General features: G+C 42.3%; 1 pseudogene; it reads right to left on the reverse strand.

Annotated features, from left to right (window-relative positions):
- Nucleotides 1-9: 9 nt before the first annotated feature.
- Nucleotides 10-13,565, reverse strand: part of LOC114041527 — a 21,339-nt pseudogene continuing 7,783 nt past the window's right edge.

Consider the following 13,565-nt stretch of genomic DNA (forward strand, 5'->3'; position numbering starts at 1 on the left):
AAAAGGTTTCTCTGCAGTGTGGTTTCTCTGATTACAACAAGATTGCCCTTCACTGTAAAATCCTTTCAACACTGACAGCATTCTGAGGGAAATGATTATTAATAACCAATGATTTGGAGAGATCCAAAGTTCCCCCTTTTTCTAAAGTCCTCATTTCAAAGCTCAGTCTCTGAAGGGTGAACTTTCTCCTCAATCATGGTAAGACACTCTCAACTTTAAAAGGAATTTAATCTAAGGTGGGAAAGCCCATGGTGCTAAAACACAGGTTTGGGTGGGAATCACTTGTTTGATTAGGTTGCCCAAGGCTGGACAACTTAGAAGTAAATGACATAATCAATCAAAGTTACATTCCTCTGGCCCCTCATTATAATATTCATTCTCTCTCATCACTTGTTAACCAATCAGAGTTGATTGCCATCGTCAGGAACACCCACTCTTTCAAGGGCATAAACTGTGAGCCCATGACCATGAAGGGTCTTTGGTATTCGAGAGTGTCACCGACCCATTTATTAATAAAATGCTAGCATTATTAATAAAATGATTAATTACCCAGAAACTATGTCTGTTGAATTTTTAAACTGTCATTCATAAGGTTTCTCTCCACTGTGGATTCTCTCCAGTTTAGCAAAGTTGGCCCTGTGTGTGAAAGCCTTTCCACACTGATTACATTCAAAAGACTTCTCTGCAGTGTGGATTCTTTGATGTCTAGCAAGACTAGAATTATATTTGAAAGCCTTTCCACATTGATTACATTTAAAAGGTTTCTCTGCAGTGTGGATTCTCTTATGTGCAGCAAGATTGCCCTTCACTGAGAAAGCCTTTCCACAATGATTACATTCATAAGGTTTCTCTCCAGTGTGGATTCTCTGATGTGTGACAAAATTGGCCTTCTGGGTAAAAGCCTTTCCACATTGATTACATTCAAAAGGTTTCTCTCCAGTGTGGATTCGCTGATGTATAGCAAGATAGAAGTTCTTTGTGAAAGCCTTTCCACATTGTTCACATTCATAAGCTTTCTCTCCAGTGTGGATTCTCTGATGGGCAGCAAGCTGGGATTTCTTTTGGAAAGTCTTTCCGCACTGATTACATTCATGAGGTTTCTCCCCAGTGTGGATATTGTGATGTACAGAAAGATGGGAGTTCCGTGTCAAAGTCCTTCCATGTTGATTACATTCATAAAGTTTCTCCACACTGTGGATTTTCTCATGATCAGTAAGACTGGCGCTGTATCTGAAATCCTCTCCACACTGATTACACTCACAATGTTTCTCTCCAGTGTGGATTCTCTCAGATTTAGCAAAATTGGCTCTTTGTATGCAAGCCTTTCCACATTGATTACATTCAAAATGTTTCTCTCCAGTATGGATTCTTTGGTGTCTGGCAAGACTGGAGCTCTTTGTGAAAACCTTTCCACACTGATCACATTCGTAAAATTTCTCTCCAGTGTGGATTCTCTGATGCTTACCAAGACTGGAGCTGTATCTGAAAGTCTTTCCACATTGATTACATTCAAAAGGTTTCTCTCCAGTGTGGATTCTTTGATGTCTAGCAAGACTAGGGCTGTATTTGAAAGCCTTTCCACATTGATTACATTCAAAAGGTTTCTCTCCAGTGTGGATTTTCTGATGTGCAGCAAGATTGCCCCTCACCGTGAAAGCCTTTCCACATTGATTACATTCATAAGGTTTTTCTCCAGAGTGAATTCTCTGATGTGTGGCAAAATTGGCCCTCTGTGTAAAAGCCTTTCCACATTGATTACATTCAAAAGGTTTCTCTCCAGTGTGGATTCTCTGATGGGCAGCAAGACTGGAGCTTTTTCTGAAAGCCTTTTCACACTGATTACATTCATAAGGTTTCTCTCCAGTGTGGATTCTCTGATGGGCAGCAAGATGGGAGTTTGTTCGGAAAGCCTTTCCACATTTATTACATGCAAAAGGTTTCTCTCCAGTGTGGATTCTCTGATGTACAGTAAGATTAGAGCTCTGTTTGAAAGTCTTTCCACACTGATTACATTCGAAAGGTTTCTCTCCAGTGTGGATTCTCTGATGGGCAGCAAGATGGCACTTCTTTCGGAAAGTCTTTCCACACTGATTACATTCATAAGCTTTCTCTCCAGTGTGGATTCTCTGATGTACAGCAAGATTGGAACTCTTTGTGAAAGGCTTTTCATATTGATTATAATTGTAGACTTCCTTCCCAGTGTGGACTCTCTGATGTAAAATCATATCTGAAATCTTTCCACATGGATTACATTCATAAGGTTTCTCTCCAGTGTGGATTCTCTGATATCTAGTAAAAATGGACCTTTCTGTGAAAGTCTGTCCACAGTGATTACATTCAAAAGGTTTCTCTCCAGTGTGGATTCTCTGATGGCCAATAAAGAGTGATTTGTAGCAGAAACCTTTGCCACATTCATTACATTTATAAAATTTTTCTCCAGTATGAGTCTTCTGATGTTTAATAAGATCTGAGTTCCAATCAAAGGCCCTCCCACACTGATTACATGCATACGTTTTCATTCTAGTATGAAATCTAGGAAGGTAAGGAAGAGATGAGTGATGGGATAAGGTTGTTTCACATTCATTATCTTCATCAAGCTCCTTTATAATATGAAGTTTCTGATGAGTCGTAAGGTTAGAGTTCTGCCTGAAGACATTTCGAACTTTATTACTTACATAAAGCATGTCTCCAGTATTTTTCTGATGTCTAATGACATCTGAACTCCAGCTAATGGCCATTTCCTGTTGATTATCTTGATACATTTGCATTTCAGGAGGCTTCTCTTGGGGCTGAAAAAGCTCTACTGGTTCATGAAAGCATTTGCTACATTCACTCTGCTGAAAACAGTCATTCCCTGAAGTCATTTTTTTACAGTGATTTAGGACTGAAGACTGTCTGACTCTCTTTCCAATTTCATCAACTTCACATTGATTCTTTGGATTTTTGTCCGCTCTCATATTAGAGTTGTGCATTTTTCTCAAATTAAAGTCACAAGGACCATCACTCGTGAATCCTTGCTGGCCAGATTCTTCCATAAAAATTCTCAGCTTTGTAATTTTCTCATTCACTTCAAACTTGGTCTCTGCATCTGAAGAAAACAAAGAAACAATCACATACAATGAAAGACATACATAAATGTATGTTCTTCCCTCTAGTGGCAGAAAACAAACTGATTTATATTCTATTTCCCCAGTTAAAAAGAAGAGTCTTCGAACTTAAAACAAGCAGAATCAATCTCTGGAAACGCCATTTGGTCACATGCCCAGATGGTTAATTTTAGAAAGAGCTTTACATACAATGATACTGGATCCTCACCACAAACCTGTGACATAGGCAGGCCCAGCATTCTCATTACCTTTGACAATTCAGGCTATGAGCTCATAACGACTGAGTTACCTGGCCACTATCCCCATAGCTAAGACTAAAATTCAAAACTTGTGACCGATTGTGTTCTTTCCACAGTCTTTGATGGCCTTCTCCATTGCACTTTCTATCTTTTCTTCAAATGCCTATTGTTGTTTATACTTATGATTTTGTCAGTCTCTGGTCATCTTCCTGCCATTCTGTACTGACCAGTCTGGATGCACTCGCATATGGTCATTCCTGGTAAATTTCATAGGCTAAGCTAAGAAACAGGCTTATTCTTCTTAACTATTATGTAATAATTTCCAGTGTTACATCCAACTTCTTTTCTATTCAGATCCAAAGATACAATGCCATTTGCTGCACATATACGAAATATTAATATAAATTTATTATCATATATAACGTTTTATACTGTATCACGAATCCATGATCCTTCTGTCAGGAAGTGAACAGCATGATTCACTACTGGTCCTCTAGCACCATGGCCTGCCCATGTAGTGGTTCATAAAACCTTTGGAGATTCACGATGATGTCCAAAGGGTTTTGGGTAAAAATTCTTTAATGGTACTTTAGGGAGTAAAGAATTACTCAGTTTTGTTAACAATATATTTTTCCTCTGGGACAAGTACGCGCATGTTTGAGGCATAACAGGTTTCTTTGTGAGGTGATTCCAAATCATCACGGTGAGGCAGAAAATCACTTTGGTGTCGATGCAGTGATTCCATCAAACTCTGACCCTGCTAAGTGCAACATGTTGTTTTGCTTTCTCAGCCTGCCCTTAAATTGTATCCACTCGGCCATAAGTTTGACATAGAAGTGCAAGTCAATTCCCAATAGATGATCACGGGTTTATACATACCCTCAATTGCTTTCTTTACATGCACCAGAGTAGCTGCCTCAGTGCAAGGTTTCGCCATAATCTTATCTAACTGGCACCACAATCACCACATCAAGAAGTTACAAACGTTTGCATCCTTCCAGGGCAGGCTTTTTAAAAACATGGTCACCGGGCATACACATTTCATGCCATCTTGAAACCATCGTGGACCATCACACACAACCTACAGAAACATTCCTTCCACGCCTCTCATCGCAGAGTTAAGGCTACCTTCTGATTTGAACTTCTTCTCATGTTGCTATTTTCTCCAGCAAATTTTCGGGAGCTGGCTGGCAACCCAGCTCAGTCTTTCCACAGAGTTTCTGTGAGAGTGGGGCCAGTGTTTAGTGGCAGAAAGAAGAAAGTTATGTCTGAAGGGCCCTTTCCTTACAAAGGTTGTTTGATATGTAAAAATGGCTTATTAAACAACAAAGGAATATATGCAATTGAAATTCAAGTACATTTACCATTTAATACACTACTTGTCATTAGCCAATAGGAAAAGCAAGCTTTTATATAATAACTAACTATTCATTTTCTTGACTGGTCTAAAGGCTAAAAAAATTAATTTCCATATAAAGGTTATAACTGTAGTTATTATTATTAAACCAACCTGATACAGAAACCAAACTGAAGGCTGGGTTTGTCAGGTATTGAACTAAATACTGCAAACACTTATTCAGAGAAAAAAGTCCAGCTGTGAAATTAATTTCATATATTATGTTATGTTTGACATTTTCCAAGTTGTAACTCATTTGATTAAAAATGCTATTCCTATTCAACAACGTCTGTAAGATAAATGTGAAGTGAAGTCTTGCAGTTAACAGTAAGCATGAGGTCTTACTGGATTTAAAAAAATCTGTTACATAAAGCCTCACAGGAAATATGCACAATTTAAAGTGGAATAAAATTTTATATTTTATAATTACACAAGGGAATGAAAGTATTAAATTGGATCTTTGTAGGGTAAAAGTTATCCATGTTATTACAGTAAGCACTTGATGTATAAAGTAAAAATATTATGCTGTGTAGCATAAATGACTGGGGGAGCTTCGCAACAAATGATTTTTGTTCTTCAAACAAGTTTTAACCTGTAAACTTGTTTAACTAGTGCTCTGGAATCATGGTTGTTCATGACATTGATGAATGCTGCTAGAGTACAAACTTCCTCTGGTTCTGCTCACTGCTCTCTACATCAGTTCAGATGACTCCTCCTAGGTTCTCTGTCACTGTGCCTTTCATCACTTCTTATGGCTCCCTACCCTTCCATTGTATTCTTAGACCACCATTTGTTCAGTCAGGTCCCAATATATGGGCACCATCTTTGTTCCCAGATCTTTGCAATAACAAAAAACGGCACCTCTCCTTTGGTGTCCTGTGAATGGGTCTCTTGGCTCTTTCTATGATCTCTTTTGTTTACAGGTCTAGTGAGGGGCTGGGGGTTATCACAATGCTACGTGAATCTTTTTGTCAAGGTGTTTCTTTCATACAAGAGGGTGTGGCATTCTTTCGGAGGCATTCTTCTGCTAGCCTCTGTTTCAGGTGAAGTTATCCCACACACGTTATTGTGAGAATTAACTAGGCTTGCTCCATGATATCCTCTCATCTTCCCTCTTTGCCCCTACCTCAATTCTTGGAAACAAAAAGCAGGGGGCAGGGGCGAGAAGGGACTGAGATCAACAGCAGTAATCGATCATTGAAATGGCCTGAGCCCCGCTGCTCACCTACCTTGTCTTCCATCCATCCCAGTCCCAGATGACTGGCTGAAACACTACTTTAAAAGTCTCTCAGTCTTTTATCTCCTCTATTTGAAGCTTCTTCTATGGTACAAAGTTATTTTCATCATGAGGCAGCCAGGTGGCACAATGGACAGAGCACTATACTATGCCTGGAGTCAGGAAGACTTGAATTCAAATCCAGACTCACAATTTCTACCTGTGTGACCCTGGGCAAGTCACATTACCTCTATTTGTTTCAGTTTCCTTATCTGTAAAAGGAGGATAAGAACAGCACCTGTTTCCATGGTTTTTGTGAAACTCAAATATTTGTAAATTACTTGGCACTTACCAGGCCCCATAGGGATGTTAGTTCTTATTATCACTATCATTGGGACTTTGTCTACTTCCTCACCAGCTCTACTCTCCTTCTTAAACTGCTCTTCTTCTCTCTCCTTCTGTTCACTTATTTCCCCCTCAAACTTGATGCATTTCCATAGCAAAACACTCTCTTCCCAAACTAAGAGTGAGGCTCATAATTTGTTGCTTCTTCTCAAAACATCTCCACTTTTGTAACTACTTAAGTAAGCTCCGGGACAGCAGGGAATATCTTCTACCTTCCTTTGTATACCCAGGGTTATCCAGGGCCTAGAACATAGCAGGCATTTATATGTTGTATCTGTATTGACTGACTGACTGACTGGGCCCAGGGCTGATACCAGGTCACAAACACTACCCCATTCCCTGGATTCGGGGCTCTCTCCTCAACTCTGTTTGTGTCTCTTTCTCATCCCTTATCACCTACAAGGAGTTACCTTTGTCTGGTTCTAAACCCAACGGGTCCTAACAAGACTAAAGACTGGAGGTCCCAAAGGGTTCTAAGGTCCCAGAGCGTCTCGTTCTATGGGATGCCTGTGAGTCTCTGCCTCCCAACTCCCTGACCTTAGAGTGGTCACCTCCATATCTTGCTGTTTATTTTCTGAGAATAGAGACAAAGACTGGGCCATAGAGACCAAGAAGGGAATCTTGAGTTGATGAATTGTACAAGCCTCAGCCTTTTATTACTACTTACAGTAAGGCAGTGGTTTCCATTGCTACCCATAAGATGCTGCACAGAGACAGAGAAAATCGTGAAACCGGGCTGTCTGCACCCACTACAAATTTAGGTTATATGATCTCAGAGGGCCCTCAAGGCACCGAGGCAGTCCTGTGACGTCTCCCTGGCTGTCTCCCTTTCCTATTATCAGGAGGAGCTTTTCCAGATCTTTTCATTCCTCCCCAATTCTCTCATTTGCTTTGCTTCCCCCAACATTCTCAGCTAAACACTTTGCCTCATTATTTTATTTTAAAAATTGGACACTTTCCAAAAGTTCTCCTAACTCATCTCACATAAATAGGATGTCTTCTTTTACCTTGGCCCAGTCTCTGAAGACGTGGCCATTATGGTTACCAAGGCAACCCCATTACATGCATAAATGATTCCAGTCTATCCCATCTCCTTCCTGTACCATCCCAATTTTTTCAGAAATGTTCAATCTCTCTTTCTACTGGTTCCTTCCCTACTTTCACAAATAAAACAATGTCTCCTTGATTCTGAAAAAAGGCCTCACATGGTCCCTTCATCTCCATCAGATATTGGCCTGTATCCTTCCTTCCTTTCAGGGCAAAATACCTAGAGGGGGGCCATCTACAATGGGTGTTTCACATACCTTTTGTTTTCCTCTCTTCAAAACTCTCTGCACTCTAAGTTTCAACTTCAGTGTTCAATTGAAATTGCTCTCTGAAAAGTTAATCAATAATCTCCTCCTTCCTAAATCACATGGGTTTTTCCTTCTCAATCTTCATCCCTCTTGACTTCTCTGCAGTCTTTAATACAGTCAATTATCCCCTTTTCCTATCTAGGTTTTGGTGACAATACTTTCTCCTGGTTCTACCCCTACGTGGCCCAAAACTAAACTCACTGTCTTTCCCCAAGCTCTCCTGCCTCCTTATTTTCTTCTTGCTATCCAGGGCACCACCCTCCCAATCTTCCAGGCTCATCACCTAGGTGTCACCACTCATCATCATCCCTCAGACAGTCACATCCACCCATACTCAACATCGGGGAAAGTCTTATTGACTCTGCCTTTGTAACATCTCTCCCACACTTCCCCTCCTCTCCCAACATTCAGGCCCCAATCACCTCACACCCAAGGTATTCTAAGAGCCTGCTGGTTGGCCTCACTGCCTCAAGTATCTTTCCAGTCCACTCAATCCTCCACCCAGCTGTCAAATTCACCTTCCTAAAGTGCACTTCTGATCATGTCACTGCCTGCTCCACAAACTCCCTTGGCTCCTGATTCCCAGGATCAAATAGAAAATCCTCTGCTTGGCTCTTAAAGCCTTCCATCATCTGCCTCTCTCCTACCCCCCAGTCTTCTTTCACCTCACTCCCCCTCCACATGTGTGATAAGCAGTGGTACAGGCGTCCTCTTTGTTCCCTGACCAGGACACTCCCCTTCCCGACTCCATGTTTTCTCTGGCTGCCCCTCATGCTGGCTCTGGCTTCCCTGAAGTCCCACTTAAAACCCCTCACTGTACAATAAGTCCTCTCCAGTCCTCAGCCTTGGTGCCTTCCCTCCCTTGATTAGCTCCAATTTATCCTGGATGTATGGGGTCTGTACACAGTTGTTTGCATGTTGTCTTGCCACTAGAATGGGAAGTCCTTGAGAGCAGGGCTTGTCCCCTTCCTTTCTTTGTATCCCTGACACTCAGAACAGGGTCTAGCACATAGTAGGTGCTTACTACTTATTCACTTGAATAAAGCCTAGGAATGAGTTCACATTGGACAGCCTCAGCCCCTTCTCAGATGCCTTCAGGAAAGTCCCATGCCCCAAAGCTCCAAACAATGACTTCTTAGAGAATCACAAATTTATCACTGGAAGGGAACTGAAAGGCTAAGGAGTCTGACCCCTTCTCCTCTACTACAGAAAAGGAAACTGGGGTTCAGAGGTTCAGTTACTTGCCCAGGATCCCACTGCTGAATTGTGTCCAAAAGCAAATTCCAAGTCAGGTCTGCCTGCCCCCAAGTCCTTAGCATTTCCTTCACTGCAACACATTGATGCCTCTTGTGATACTAGGCCTCACACCCCTGCTTTCATCTCACTCACCTGGCCAGGAGTTCCTTGGGCCTTTTTGCTCCAGCGTCCCAGGTGCTTCTCCTTGATGAAAAGGGCTGATCAGATCTTCTCTAAGAACTGGAAGTCCTGGGAGTATAGAATAAGGAAGGGAAGAGGATAGAGAGAAATATACCATTCAGTCCTCTTTAGGGAAAGGGGCCACACAAGCAAGGACCACAAGATGGTCCCCAGCACACCTCAGGGATGGTTTCCATGGTACTGATTGCTGGGATCTTTGGCGGGGCCAGAGATCATGCTGCCCATTGGGAATCTGACAATTCCACCTTTATTCACCTCTTTCATAGAAGGATGGGCACATTCTATAGCTTCCATTCGTTAATCTAGAAATTAGAGGCAGCCCTTACTGCGGTGCTAAGAGGTCTGAACCTGGAGTCAAAACAGTTCAAACCAGCCTCAAACACATGGTAGCTGTGGGCCCCCGGAAGGTTATGTAACCTGTTTGCCTCAGTTCCATCAACTAAGAAATGGGATAATAATAGTACCAAACCCACAGGGATGTTGTGAGGATCAAATGATAATAATTCTAAAGCGCTTTGCCCAGTTTGGGACACAGAAAGCTGTGCAGTGATGCTCAGTCCCTTCCCTTCCTTTCCCACCATCTGGGCTGGAATTTGAGGGAGAATAAGGAGACACTTGCTATACCTGGCAGGTTTAGGAGCAAGGAGCTCGAGACTGATGCCTGTTAGCAAGAAGACCTTTCTGAAGTCTAGACCCCTCCCCAAGAGGAAGGGTTGCCTTGGAAGGCAGAGGGTTCCCTTCACTGCCCACCTTCAAGGAAAAGCTGCATGAGCAGTCTTCCGAGATTTTGCAGACAAAATTCACATCCAGTTAGAGGTTAGACTAGATAACGTCTGAGATTAGCTCCACATCTGAGACTCTATAACATTGGTTTGAGTTTTGACCTCAAGCTACCTAAAATAGGAAAGAGACAACTTGAGGAGCAACATGGGAAAGTCCAAGTTTCCCATTACATAATTTAAAGACCTTTCATAGGAAAACCAGGGAACAGGAGGACCCTGTGGAGAGACCAGCACTTTTGCCTTGTGAATCACTGGTAAAGGCTCAAATCCTGCACACTAGGGAGGGAATGAAGACATTTCTTTGATGGCGGATTCAGAGCTACCAGAGGAAATGGTCCTTACCCAGGAAGAGAAAGGTCCAGGCATTCTCCTCCATGACCTCCTTGTACAGCTCTTTCTGAGAATGGTCCAGGAGGCCCCACTCCTCCTGGGTGAAGTCCACAGCCACATCCTGGAATGTCACCAACTCCTAAACCATCAAAAGTCACTTGATTTAGAGCTGAGAGATTCCAGAATTCATCTAGCCCAACCCTCATCAACTAAGAGGAAAGAAGCCCAGAGAAGGGATTTGCCTAAGTGTCACGGACAACACTGGAAACCAGTCATTAAGAGCCCAATGGAATGTTGAGAAAAGCATTTATATATTGGAAGTGAGAATCATGTTGGAATAATAAAAGCTGGAGAAAGGTCTTACTATGAAATGCTTCTCCCTATGGAATCAGGGAGAAGGTATGTGCTTTATCAATGAGGTATGAGAGTCTGTGGAGGAGAAAAAGAAAAGGTGATGTGAAATTCCTCCTCCTCAGAAGTGTCGTAAGTGATATGCTAAGAAAATTCTGTGCAGAGTTTGTGAGAAGCAGGCAAGTGCTGTCTATTCTGGGGGAAAAACATGACCAGTTATCAACGAAGAGAGAGCAAAGGAAAAGGAGTTATCTACTCAACTTCTTAAATGGCTGAAATAAAGTCTAATGTAGATGAGAGCATGACGAGGATTCTTGAGAGATATTACTCATAATCATTATCTATAGTTACATTAAGGGCTTAGGATGACACTGGATACGAGTCATAGCCAAAACATCTTATGTCTTTGCTTTATGATTTATTTCACTTATGAAGAGAACATATTCATTCATTTTTAATATTTAGATACATAGGAATAGGAGTAAGTATGACAAGGAAAGAAGAGTTTGTTCATTTATTAAAAATGTAATATCTTGTTAACTGGGGTTGGAGATTGAGCTAATTTATAAGACATTGACAGCATATTTATGAAAAATAAATTATCTAAACATACCCCTAGAACTCTAGAACATTGGGGATCACGAATCAAGAGAATGAGTTAAGAGGCAGACTTTTAAATAACACAAAAGAAAGAGGCCACATCTACAAATATTTTGAAACATGGGAGGGGTTATCTACTTTTCCAGCCTGCTACACTCACGTATGGTCAATGCACTTGGTATCTGATGCTCTTCCATTTCTCGGAGAATGATATGATTGACTTTCAGAGGTTCTATCATTTTGGAGCAATTCTCTTTCATGTGGAAAAAAATCTTTTACTTTTTCATCATTTTGATTTCTTATTTAAAACATCTGATTTCTGTTCTATTTGTAATCTATATTTCATTTTTAGGTTTGTTTATTTCTATTATTGAACTTCTGAACAATGATTTATTAGTCTTTTCACACTTTTAGATTGCCAAAAATTTACAAAACATTTCTATTCATTGGGCTCTCTCCTGATGTCACAATTCTTCATTGCACTGTATTTACTCATAGTGTGAGCCATCACTGCAGGAAGACCGTCCTTTGATTGACTGATAATTAATGTCTAACTGAATCTGTAACTTGCTCCCAACAGAAGCTATTCCGGCCCCCTTTCCTTCTCCATCCTCCCACACACATCCTCCACCACCATGGGGGGAGGTCATGAACTCCAAGCCTTCATTTAAGGACAGAGATCTCTCTATGACCTTGGGACTTCTCCATCAGTCTTCTTTGCCATGGGCCAGGAAACGTCTCACTGGGATCATCTTGGGACATGTCGTTAGCCTTGGTACTAAATCTCATCACTATCCTCCGTGTCTGTGATTAGAGTTGGGGCCGAGAAGTGCAAACCTCCATTTGAGGAGAGGGCCCGGCTCACAGATCTCCCCATTTCTCACCTGGCTACACAACTTTGGGCCTTCTGACGAGCTTTATACGACCCAGAATCTGGGGTCTTCTGCCTACCTCCCCTTATCAACTTCCTTTTGTATGTTACCTTTCCCCATGAAAGTATAAGCTCCTTCAGGGCAGGAACCCCATCTTTCTTTTTTTGTACTGAATCCCTAGACCCTAGCACAGTGCTGGGCACACAGCAGGAGCTTAATAAATGCCTACTGACCACCGACTACCCAAACACTCTTATCGGAGTATCTTGCTTCTAATTTTACCTTAAAAGCCCACCACGACCTAGACATCACTTAGTTTTTCAGTCTTCTTACACCTGACTTCCTCCACCTTCTCTGTGACCCAATGGCACTGCCCTCCTTCTCGTGCCGGGAAGAAGACGCTCCATCTCCAGGCTCTGGGCATTTTCTCTGGCTCCCCAGAATGGCTGAAATTCTCCGCCTCCTCACTGAGGCCTCCTGGGGTCCTTCAACTCTCAGCTAAAATCCCACCTGCCACAGGAAGCCTTTCCCAGCTCCTCCTCATTCTGGTGCCTTCCTTCTATTAATTATATCCCACTGACCTGTCTATAGCTTGCTTGTACATATCTGTGTGCTCGATCTCTTCCCTGGTAGACTGTGAGGTCCCTGAGGGCAGGCACTGCTGTTTGCCTCTTTTTACATGACCCCTACTAAGCACAGTGCCCGGCACATAGCAGGCACTTAATAAGCGTACAGTGAATAACTGCTTGCATTCTCTCCTTCTCAGCACCTCTTTATGTAATCTTACATTGGCTTCTTTCCTCCATTTTCTAAGAAAGTGAGAGCCCTTGTCTTTACAAAGGCCAACCATCTACAAGGGCATTTGATGTCCCCATCCCTTGCTGTCTTCTCCAAAGGTCTGCACCCTCAATCACCCCTACCTCCCTACCTCCGCTCCTCTTTTCTCAAATTTTCGACCTTTCTCTATCAGCCGGTCCCTTTCCTACTGATGTCAAACACACCCATCTCCCCTATTCTTAGGAAACCTTCCCTAAACACTCACCACCCCTCGAGCTATCATCCTATCTTACCTCCTTTTCTTAGCCAAACTCCTTGACAAATCTGTCCGAACTCTCTGCTTTCCTCTCACACTCACTTCTGAAGCCCTCACAAACTGGCTTTCCTCCTCACTCTCCTGAAAGTGCTCTCTATTTTAGCGGTACGTGTCTCTTCCAGTAGAATGTAAGCAGGGATTGTTCCATTAATTGTAGCTTTTTCCTCACCACTAGTCCAGGGCCTGGCACAAAGCAGACCCATCAGAAACACTGGATGACTGATTGGGCCATTTGACCAGACCTTCTCCTCCTTTTTCATTCTTAATCATTCTCCAAAGCTGACCTTGGGCTCAGGGCCCAGATCTGGACGTGGCCATTCTCTTTCACCACCCCTGCCATCTGCCCCTTTCCCATTCTGTCTCCACTCGTGGCTATCGGTCC

Source organism: Vombatus ursinus, unplaced genomic scaffold (assembly GCF_900497805.2).
Source record: "Vombatus ursinus unplaced genomic scaffold, bare-nosed wombat genome assembly UNPS02014175.1, whole genome shotgun sequence".
NCBI classification, from domain to species: Eukaryota; Metazoa; Chordata; class Mammalia; order Diprotodontia; family Vombatidae; genus Vombatus; species Vombatus ursinus.